We start from the raw sequence: 12,990 nt of genomic DNA, 5'->3' as shown, positions 1-12,990 counted from the left end.
CACGATTGGCAATTTCAAAAGTAACGTTATTATCAACATTTGCTTGATTTATTTAAATAAATCGCCATGCTTATTGTAACTTCATTATATTATTATTCTATGGAAGAGTCTACATGTATATTTATATATAACTTTGTTGATGTTTAATTTACCAACAGATATAATAAATTATAAATTATCAATCGTAAGAATTAAAACGAAATGCAAAAGAAAACTAAAACAAAATTTATGATAAATGGAGGTATATAGTTTGACGGCAAGGCATGCTGGTGAGCATTGTTCTTAAAAAAATACAGCTAGCATTCAAGAGTGCTTTAGTAGCCCTAGGGAAACGATTGTCGATATTTCTGGTACAGGCTATATTACTTATAGGAAATAGATGAAGTTCTTGTCTCTATTTCTGTGGCTGATTATCTTAACGTCGCCTCCCAAACTGATTTCATATCTTGTTGCTTTCCAAAGTTTTTATAGCTGATAAGTAATAGTAGATAATACAATATTTATCAGTACGTCGCTTATATATTTGAGTTAGCACTATACACTGCATTAAAGGTTGTTATAAATTTACTCTTATCATCATGTACATATGAACATAAAATGTTTTTAAATGGTAGTTTATTTATTCACAGAAACCAACACTTCTATCGGTATAAAGCAAAGTGGAAAAGCGATTGACATATCTGTTATTATTAGTTACTTTTAACGTCTTATCAGGTCGGAAAAGAAAAAATTCTAACCAACACACATCAATATTTTATAAAATAATGATTATTGGTAGAATATAGAATTTGAATATCAACAAATGTATTTATTACTATCAAAAGTTATATCAAAGTGGTTAGAGTCTACGTATTTTATGTTAAAACTATCCTACCCTCAGTATTTTTTTTAACTTTCGTACAGTGATTGATTATTACAGTATCTGTGAAAGACACACCAATTATAGATTAAAAAATACATTTAAGGGACAAAGTCTCTTTGTGCATATTTTGATACATATATTTTGTATTAAAGATGAAATTTTACTTATATGATCATCAACGTAGTAAGGTTCCAGCGTTTAATCTGAAACACACCATTGTGAATTAACCGCTTAGCAATTTTGATTTTGTAAAGATCGTTTTGTTTTGTATATTGCAAACACTTTCCCTCGTGTTGGTCATTTATATCAAAGGTAAGTACTGAAATTTGGTATTATCACTAAAATAATGACATGGTATTTATATAACGTGCAGGAGGTATGTTAAAATACCACAACTACGTTAAAATGATGTCACAAAAGTAATACAGTCAAACCTGTCTTATACAGACCCCAAACGACACAAATAAAATAGGTTTATAAACGGGTGGTGGTCTTTTTAAGCAGGTGGGATTTGAACAAAGGTGGTCGCTAAGGTAGATTTGACTGTAGTTTTAGGAGAGAAAAAAGTTTGAAAACATGCTGAATGGTATAACTTAATGATAAAAATACAAATAATATTGATATGCTTCAAATCAGCACGTGCAATAGAGTTAATCGCACACCTTGGTACTCACACCATCCCACAGCGCATACACGGACTTGTACTCGTAGCTGTAGAGGTAGACGAGGCATTGCGCTGGGACAATAGCGACGCATATCTGTGTGTGGGCAGTAGTAGACCGAGGCATTGCGCTGGGACAATATATACGACGCATATCTGTGTGTGGGCGCCGTGATGTAATAGTCACACCTACCATCTAAAATATATACGTAAATATATATATATAAATATATCTGTGTGTGGGCGCCGTGATGTAATAGTCACCTACCATCTAAATATATACGTAAATATATATTATATAATATCTGTGTGTGGGCGCCGTGATGTAATAGTCACCTACCATCTAAAATATATACGTAAATATATATTATATAACATCTGTGTGTGGGCGCCGTGATGTAATAGTCACCCACCATCTATAATATATAAGTAAAATATATTATATAACATGTGTGTGGGCGCCGTGATGTAATAGTCACTAAATAATTCATAGGTAAGTATATATTTTATATAACATCTGTATGTTGGCGCCATGATAAAATAGTCACCTACCATCTATAATATACATGTATAGGTATTATTTGTCGATAGGTAAAAGTTAAATTAGCATGTTTAACACCGAAAAATGTTACCATATAATTGCAAAGTGGTATTTATCTTATCTAACTGAGCTCATTTGATATAATACATCAACTATTGTACGTCTGTGTTCATATATATATAGCCTATGTGAACATGAAATGAAGGAGAATATTTTTTATCATCAAACCATTGCGGTAATGAAATACATATATTTTATTCATTTTTTATTATTTTCAAAATATGTTCGGATTTTTAAAAACACAAATTTGATAACGATATCAGAGTATTTAATTTTAATCAGTTCAGTTTCGACTTTAGGGAAACGTTAACAATATAGCACCGCTACATTACACTACTGCTTGAAGTCGTTAGCTAAGCGAGAGTTATCCCTCTTTCGCTTTCGTAACAAATAGTCTGTCTTAGTAAACTTTGTGGTTACTGAAAGTAGGGTATATCAACCTATCGAATTTGTGTCCAGAAATACATTTTATTACATTTTTTAATTTTTTTTTACAACTACTTGTAACATGAATTCGATTTACATTTCTATGGCAATGCTTTAATTAAAAATATCAAACAATCAAAAACGAACAAATGAATTACATTATTGTTCATTTTTTGCATTTGTTTAATTCATTTTTGGCACCAATATGATTATGTTATTGAACCAGATTACAACTGGTTTACGTAGGGGACACACCTTTCGAATGAAAGTTCTAACAAAAATGTTAAATTACAGATACGACACGTTCCTGTCAGTGTCATACAAAGCAAGAATGCATTTAGAATATCTGGGTTTTTTTTTTCACAAATGATTATGATACATTGAAACCATGGATTCAAGGAAGATATTTATATGTCCCTCCTGAGAACAAAGAACATTTACTGGTGTATAGCAAAAATCTACAATTTTTATACAAATCAATAGACAATGAGATACAAAAATGTTACGCAAACTTTCCTTGTTAGATGGAAACATTCCCGAAAAATTATGACGACAATTTAGTTCTGAAAATCTAAACGACTTTTGTGGCATTTTATCTTAGTATTTCATGCGCTCATTTATTAGTTGTGATGTCACATGTTTTTCTTCATATTGATAACGTTGGTTACAATTTCAATTACTTGGCATTTTTCTTTGTCTATGTAAAATCGAGAAAACACCGGAATTTATATTTGCATCACGAATGAGTATAATACGTAGAAACAATGGAATTGGTGAACATTGGAAACTTCAAGGAAGATATTTATATGTCTCCCCTGAGAACAAAGAACATTTACTGGTGTATAGCAAAAATCTACAATTTTTTTATACAAAACAATAGACAATGAGATACAAAAATGTTACGCAAACATTGCATGTTAGATGGAAGCATTCCCGAAAGACCATGACGACAATTTAGTCCATGTCATGAAAACGTAATGTCTCATATTGTTGTATATCAATGTAGTTGTAACTTATGCGAAACCATATAAAACATATTCACGTGGTTAACAATCATCATCTGAAACAATGAAAAGATGTCAACCGTGAGATTTTGCCGTGAGTTTTATAACCATGGGATGAGGTCATAGCGAGCCATCTTATCTTATCTTACGGAGGGATATTGATTGTTACATGATTGGTTTCGAGGAGCATCATTAACAAAGAAAACCACGACGTAATCTTTTAAAGCCAATTAATCCTGTAGCACTACCCGAGGGATCAAAAACCTAGAATATTGCAGTAGCTGAATTGTGTTCTTACCTGAGGTAAATTACATCTTACTTCATAACGATCATTTGATATCAAAGGGAAACGCTTAGCTTTTATGTAAAGCCTAAAACCCATTAATGTTTCATGTTTAACAAATGACAGAGAAAAGAAGAACTTTCAACGAACAAGCGCTATCATAATGGCAGTTGTAGACTAAATTAAAACTAAAACATAGTATTTTATAGATCTTAAACCATATTTCTGTTTTTGGAGGCACATTAACCTTAATAACACCACAAATGATAATATTAATGATGTATTATTACAGATACAAAGAGTAATCTGTCTATTTATATGAAACTAGCGAATGTTTTTCGAAAAACCTCATCCAAAAATACATCTGGAATAGTATTTCATAATAATGATATTTTCTTAAGAATCAACGTTATTATCCCATGCACTTTCCTCTTTTTTGTAAACAGGGTGAATGTTTTGTTCAAAGCAATAACCATTTGACTTCAAAATTCAAAGAATTTAACAGAAACTGCATTGCGGAAGGTTACCGACTCAAATAGACGTCCTTACTTTTAAAGACACATTAATCTTTATTTAAAATTCAGTAATGGGAAGTAAAACGTCTGCGGTAAAATTGATTTTAATACAAACTGGGATACAATAAATAGACGGGCCGACCTACCTCTGAGAAGCTATCCTGTATTGATGCGTCTGAGGTAATATAAGGCCACTGCGTGTAATGCTCCAACAACGTATCTGGAACCGAACAGGACAAAATCAGAATCTGGATAAAATTGTTCACCCGTGATCATAACAGCTTAAACAAGACATAGGCTGTTACTAATTAATAAAATATCCATACCATTTAGGATTGCAAACGAAGCAAGAAATATAAACTGTAGTCGTCAAGCCGTATGTACAGAGGTGTTCAGTCGTTCGATTTCACTTGAAATCTTTGGTACACAAAGGTTTCTGAAATCTTTTCATAACCTGTCCATAAGTTACCTTTAAATTAGTTGAAACATTAAATAACCATGAATTAAAGCATCTTTCAAGTTATTATAGTTTGTTTTGTTGCTCTTTTAAAAATACAGATAATGTTATTAATAAATCATTATAATACGCCATAATTATGATTTCACATTTGCACACTCCATATGTAGGTAACTGATACATAACCTAAAATGCATATTTTGATTCAACTTTCACTTTCACTTTACGTACCTACGATACCAGGTATTTCTGGAAGGTCTCCTCTAAAACAGTACATTAAGGTCAATAGCTTTGCACGACCTTGGCCTTTACCGCCGAATTCTTTAATGAATGGAATTGCTGAAAAATGTAAAAAAAAAAAAAAATATGGACGCTATTGTTTGAAAATACAAACTGCACATGTGTTAAGTCAATAAATAAGAACGCTTTGCTCATTAATCATTTCAATCTGCTAAAGGTTCAATAGTTATTTTATTAGCTCAACAAGGGAATCATAAACCACGACAAAAAGTGTTGACGTGACTGTTCCATTACATTTTCGTTATCATTGAGATTTATAACAAATTATATGTAAAGGTAGAATCAAGTCGAATCAGAACTCCTGTTTTACGTATTGCATATGCACACTGTTTACCATAAACTATCGTCGCACTTCATAAAAATAGCGATTGATTAATAGCTGTTTAGCTTATATCTACAAAATCATTAGGAAATCTAAAACGAAACGGAACTTCAATTTTATTTGTTTTAAAGCCATTAGCGATTCTTTTATTAAATACTGATAACATTTTCAAACAGATAACACACTTCGTGTTATATTTCTAATGTGTGTATACCAAAATTAGAAATTGCTTTGTTATACGTTCCTAGTAACGGCTATAAGTGTTTTAAAATGTTGCAGCGATACTTTCCTTTTAAATGACTTGTGCCTACATCGTAGCTATCTTTATTTCTGTCTCGATCAGGATGGGACAAACAATTTTATCTACATCCATATACTTCATATCAGTCCATATTACCGCCGGGCTATGAGAGACAGACAGGAAAACTCAATTTGATCGCTAACGTATTGTCCGATCGCCTTATCACTGTATTTCCTTAATTAGACCAGCAGTTGTTTTACATTATCATCAAATCCATCCTTACGGCTCTCCGCCATTGTTTTGACGCCAATGAAATGCCAAGGCCAAATATCCAAAAACTAACTACAGTCCCAGGAATACCAAATGATTACGGATTCTTCGAACATATTTGTTTTCCTGACAGCAAATTTGAATTAGGAAAAACAACAGATGTAATTTTATACAGGATTCGTGTGAATGCACAGAGTGAGTACGGTTGCGATAATTGCTCATTACACCGTAATCCCTTAATCCTTACATCACTCACGACGGTAGTAATTTCCTTGTGACCATGCAATCGTCTATGGAATATCGCCCTGACACGAACAAGAATGTATCGTAACGTTACTGTCCTATTAAGGATTCTATAATAGGTTTTTAGAGATATATATAGAATTGCGGTATTGTCTTACAGCGTTGTCAAAGTCTATCCTAACCAAAGATCAGCTCAACCAAGATAGGGCTAGTTTATGTATTATATGTTGCCTTATGACATTTGTAACAAAGCCAATGAAGAAATGAAATGAAATGAACTCAGCTAACATTTGTTAGCAATGAATATTAGGTCATCAGTAACATGCTGAGCAAGACAAACAGGACAGTTCCGGCATCACTAGTCAAAGTAAAGAATGCGCAAACGACATCTAACAGTGGAAGTCACACGTCAACCCAACAAAGCTTGGAAAACATGTAACATCGGCGTCTTGTGCACTCTTAACTATAACTTGTACAACCACCTCGATTATGACTTGGGGAACAGTACATAGTATATATGGGTACTGTTTTATCAACAGCACCAAGTGCCACACAGGGTATTGAGATTTGGTTTGACCTGTCATCATACGTTCGCAAGGTATGGCCGATAATGTACGTTCGACAGACAAAAAACATCTATGTATTTCGTTTAAGAACAGTAAAACTGAATGTGTAATAAACTACAATTTATTCTCACTATGAAAACAAATTCACTTTTACCTCACAATAAATCACGTTTGTATGCCTGTTCAGTAGCTCGCCCAGACACTTTGTGATTATGGAGTAATTTCCTCACATAGTTTTCATTATAACGACATGGACCAGAAGTGAATGTGCGATATAATTCGCCTCCGCTTAACTGCTATCGTGCATGTCAAATATGTATCACTAACCCAGGGTCATCAGTTATAAGTGGTGGCTATTTGTAATTAATCACAGACGTGAAGGAGCCTTGTACGTAATATTACACAATTTATACTGTAACATCGTCAAATATCGATAAGTGTATGTGACGTCACATTAGCCAAATAACATTTTATAATCAATCTCGCAAAAGAAATCAGTAGATATGTTAACTGGCGCCGTGATATTAATAAATAATTCTTCAGATATGAAGGTGATATAATGCAGATACAATTACAGATGATAGCCCGCATATAAAAGTCAAGGTTCTGGAGAAGAATATCAATCTAATTACTAATATAGCACAGACAAATCTCCGGGTCTTGGTGGCGTGCTATCAAGGACGATCCTTATCTGTACATACCAGCGATAAGCCCTTCGTCTTTGGTAGCACCAGTTAGAATGCTTTCCACCTCAAAGTCTCCTGATACCGCCAGTCTCTCCGGAGTATCCGGCATAAAATAGCCATCTACCACCGGACGGAATTGTGGGGACAGTGAAGGTGACGCCTAGGATAAAAGATATTTGATATTGTTATAACGATAGTATATACATATCTTAGTGGAAGCGCCGAGGAAAAAGGAATATATAATAAAGAAAAACAGTACATTTATGTGTTAAGTCGAAAGGATAACGCAACAAAGTTATTATTGTTACAATATTTGTCATGTTAAAATAATTCGCGAAGATTAATGAAATTCTATAAAATGAAAACTAATGACAGACCTCGGTCTGTTTGTTTTGCCATTTAAAGAGATGAACCTCAGAGTTCCACCAAGGTGTTACGATGTCGTATTGTCTGGCACATTTAGAATGCTTTAAAGAATGGAGATATTCAATAAAAATCACGGTGCATTGATAGCTAATGTGAGATGCGTTTCATATCTTGATGTGCCCGATTTAAATTGAAGATTAATGCCAAACAAATGGTTTAACCTAGATTTATAGCACTAGTGACAATGAACCAAAGAATACGTACTTTTCAAGAACACGCTGTTAATACGTGTTTCAATTTATTTTACGTTATTATTATGGTAGTCGATATATTACGCAGCCAATATATAGTTAATGAGATATGTTTCGTCAGTAAAAGTCTCTTGTGTATGAGCTTTGGTATTGTGTCAATGATCTGAAGTCGAAGCTCAAAAACTTTCTTAGCTTTCATGGGTATTACTTTTTGAGAAGCAATTCACACTAATAAGTATCCAAAATCAAGATATCCCAAGCTATTGTTGGAGTTTATTACAAATTCTATTGGAGGTTAATACAAAAATACTAGTGAACTTATAGGCTCGAACGTATGTGCTTGTAGATATGGATGTCTGACTTTAACATATCATAAGAGTCGGTCAGAAGACATGTACTCACCAAATCAGATTAAATGTCTCCGTTTGACCCCTACCGCAGCCAAACATATGGAGTATGAACGTTGTATCTGATTTGAGGCGGTAAGATATGTCGACGACAGCCTCGATACCGGACTAGCATGTCTATCAACAGTACATAACATCTCCATAGTAAGTCAGATATATATGTCTGTAGTGGGGAGCAAGTGCCAAAGGTACAAAACGGTGAATACACAATGATAGTGTTTTATATGTAAACTTAGAGAATACCTTGCTATTCTTTAGTGTGTTAACTGTAAATATTTGTTTCATTCAAGCTGCAGGATAATGTGATAAAGCTGATAAACTATCACTATAAGTAGAGTTAAGTGGTAGAGGGAAGTGACCTAAGGCTGTGGATTGTCTGGCAATATCCGTTTCCAATACACGTAGTAAGCAGATAAGAAATCAGAGTTTTGCTTTGTCTGGTGGCATCAATTTCAAAATGCACTGTCCAAACATTTTCTTTACTTACGTCATAATTCTGGGAAATGAAGGCATGCATGCGTTTCGAAGGAACAGCCTGCAGACATTTCTTGATTTTTGCAGAGTCTTCGAACAGACAATCGAAAGCCGAGGCGAACACTTTAAAGTGGACGCTTTGTCCCCCTGGGTATCTTGTAACCGCCCAGTGGGCCAAAGGGGAACCACTCTGGATAATCACTCTTCGGAAAAGTCCTGTAAATAAACAAGAAAAAACAAAAACGTATTTTACTAATCTGATTTGCGTCAGTCTCCCGGGTAAACATAAATCGATTGGATACGGTCAATAAACATCTGACTGTCAGATTATATTTGTATTTTATCTCCTCCCCAGACATACGTGTCCATTGTGTGCATGGTTCACGAGGAAAATAAAACATGGCAGACAATCGTGGATGTCGCATTTGATTGGTTTATTGAATATTACGTAACAACACATGCTAATTTAATAGAATCAGTTAAACGTTATGGGCACACAAATGATTATGAAATCTTAAATCAAGCTGTGGCAATCAGTAACATCACACGGAGAATTCCATTTGTGAAAAGATTTCAAATATTAGAAAATATTTAATAGTCTATGATATTTGAAAGATACCTTAGGTTTGTTTCAGACTTGCATCTCTTGAAAATTTATCTGGACTATATCATTCAGAAACTAATGTAATAAAAATACCATTAGCATTATTTAATGTGATTATTACAGTAAGCGTTTTGTATCCATTTTACCGTTTTAGTTCGTTGATACCGCTACTGCAATATGCTTCACATTTGAACGTTTCAAAATAATCTGGAATATTTCCTTAATATGAAATTAAAATTAACATGACATTCGTTTAAACACTGTTGGTGAGATGGCCATGGAATCCCATTGATCACCTAATTGCCACCATTAAAAGGGAGAAAGTTTGAGGTGTATGTGACGCAAATGACGGGATCACCGAAGTTGTGAATATAAAAGTGTTTCGACATCACCAATACAGTCTATGCATATTACAAAGTTTACCTGCCATTCGTGTAAGTATCCATTGTGACGTCATTATGTTGTGAGTGCATCTCGAGTCATTATTACCGACCCTCGGAAACAAATTATGTCACAATCAATAACCATTCACAAGCGTAGATAATTATTTCTCCCATAATTCACAGGGATATCCCGCGGTTGCTAGGGAAAAGATATCTCTATCTTACACAGGGGGTGTAAGACAGCTCACATGCGCTAGACAATTACGTTACGTCATCAATAAATGCGGCGTGCATTGTAGATGACGTCATCAATTTTGAACTCCTGCATAGTGGCACAGGAAACAAACAGGAATTTCGTCTTTTGTCTACCAAATATGGAAGAAAAAGAATCAAACATGGGTCTGTCAAGTGGACAGGGATATTTCAACCCGCGTGAAAGATATTGGCTGTCAACCCTCGGCAAGCCTCGAGTTGACCAGCCAAAATCTTCCACTCGGATTGAGATATCCCTGTCCACTTGACAGACCCATGTTTGATTCTATTAGTGATGAGGAAATGCGGATTACTTATTTTTAATGACAATCATTTTGAATTATGCAATGCATACAGAAAAGTAAAACCTGCATGAATACCGTATGAGGTAACTACTACATTACATAGCACAGCTGGATTCTAGTTCACTCCGAACTATCAGCACTGCTTCTGGTATCGATCACTTCCGAGAATAAAGATTAAGTCAATAAACAACAAAACTGCTTCACAAATGAGCATTAGGATATGGCGCTGATATCTTTCTATTGCTCTCGTAAATCTCAAGTGCAGTTTACGTGCAATGTTCATGGCGGTTAGAAAGCCATGATTGATACAGCTATTAACTTAAATATCATAAGTTTCACCATTACACACAGAAACACGCCATATTCATATAAGATTTCTATCTATCTGTCCTATGATGCCAACTAAGAAGAGCTTATCAGATGTACCAGGACACCTTCCTGCGTAAAGTCATAGAACCCAATGTGTTTCCATTATGAATGTCGGTATGCAGAAAGCATACAAACATTATTTTTGATTTATAGCCAGGAGTGCTCAGCAGGAGAGGTGTATTGTGGGTGATAAGCTGAACGGGACAATGATTGGCTTGTTAATGAGTATAGATGGATAGCAAGCACCTGCTCACGTAATCCTACCGACCACCATACTTAATCCCACTCCAGTGACAGAGAGCAAGCTGTTCATTACAGATAAAACCACTTCATCTATTTAAGTTCTATAACTAGGAAATATTAGCAACAAAATCCAGAGAATTTCAGCAAAAACGTTACATTTGCGGTTGCTTGGGTCTCTCAGAATAGTTCAAATACATGTGAGGATAATGTTTCGGTGCGTTCGATCTGTCAAGACGAAGCAGGTGCGTGGGATATTCTTTAACTTATAGATCATTATCGGTGTGTTTTCGTAAATTCTTTCCACACTTTATTCATAGAAAATCTAAGTCGCAAATCCTTTCCCCATTTTATACATGGACAATCTAAGTCACAAATTCTTTCCACACTTTATTCATGAAAAAACTATATTCAATGATAAGTTCTAGGATTGAGTCCCGTAATATGCTCAAAATGTCTCTTCAATATGATCCTTTACGGAGATGGTATACCTTTAACGCCTGTATGGGACATAGTTTACTACTATAATATAAGGTTGTCACCTTGATATGACCCTTTACGGAGATGGTATACCTTTAACGCCTGTATGGGACATAGTTTACTACTATAATATAAGGTTGTCACCTGGATATGACCCTTTACGGAGATGGTATACCTTTAACGCCTGTATGGGACATAGTTTACTACTATAATATAAGGTTGTCACCTGGATATGACCCTTTACGGAGATGGTATACCTTTAACGCCTGTATGGGACATAGTTTACTACTATAATATAAGGTTGTCACCTGGATATGACCCTTTACGGAGATGGTATACCTTTAACGCCTGTATGGGACATAGTTTACTACTATGATAAGGTTGTCACCTGGATATGACCCTTTACGGAGATGGTATACCTTTAACGCCTGTATGGGACATAGTTTACTACTATAAGTAGGTTGTCACCTGGATATGACCCTTAAGGGAGACGGTATACCTTTAACGCCTGTATGTGACATAGTTTACTACTATGATATAAGGTTGTCACCTGGATATGACCCTGTTACAAGTGGGACCTTTAACACCTGTATGGGACATAGTTTACTAATATAATATAAGGTTGTAGATATGACTCTTTACAGGGGTGGTTTACCTTTAGCGAGGGGGGACATCATCACCAGACCAGCACTACACCCTCCCGCGCTGTGACCGTCTATTGTGACCAGATCGGGGTTGCCATGGAAGTAACCAATATTATCCCGTGTCCACTGTAAGGCGGCTATTATGTCCAGCATCCCATAATTCCCTGGTAAATCGGCGTCACCAGTTGCTAAAAAACCTAAATAGGAAATCAAACACACATGTTAATATATTATTTTGTACTGTACACCTAAAACAGCCATCACTAACAAAAATATCCAAAACACGTAGATGGACTTTAAACGATACACGTTCAAACCAGACCGACCAGGGAGTTCAAAAGAGGAAGCGCATTAATCATTTTCATTTACAGTGTATTTATTGGCAAAGGTTTATTTTGGCTACATCCGTGTAGTCATTATTTTGAGAAAGAACAAATCCACAAAATGAAGCATTACATGTATATTAATGAGTTTCATCGTACTGAACGTAACACGCAGTATACTACGTTCCATGTGCTTCAACACCTAAATCATTACTCTTTATGTTGTACTTTTACTTAGATTCCCCAAGACGAGCATTTATAACCTGGATGACTGAAGAAGCTTAGCTCATTTAAAACTAAATGCTATGTTCAAAGCTAGCAGTATAATGTATTTTATGAAAGTTTCAATTCAATCTAACAATCTAACTGACGGCGTAGCTGATGTTCTGAATAGGTATGTACTACTCTATCGCCAAACCACTCTACAGGGGATTTCGACACTTTAACATTTAGGA

General features: G+C 34.9%; 1 pseudogene; it reads right to left on the bottom strand.

The window, feature by feature from the left end:
• Positions 1-12,990, bottom strand: part of LOC138325824 (acetylcholinesterase-like) — a 129,766-nt pseudogene that overhangs the window by 5,314 nt on the left and 111,462 nt on the right.

The sequence above is a fragment of the Argopecten irradians genome, chromosome 6, assembly GCF_041381155.1.
Source record: "Argopecten irradians isolate NY chromosome 6, Ai_NY, whole genome shotgun sequence".
In the NCBI taxonomy this organism is placed as follows: Eukaryota; Metazoa; Mollusca; class Bivalvia; order Pectinida; family Pectinidae; genus Argopecten; species Argopecten irradians.
This window is presented reverse-complemented; position numbering and strand designations above follow the sequence as displayed.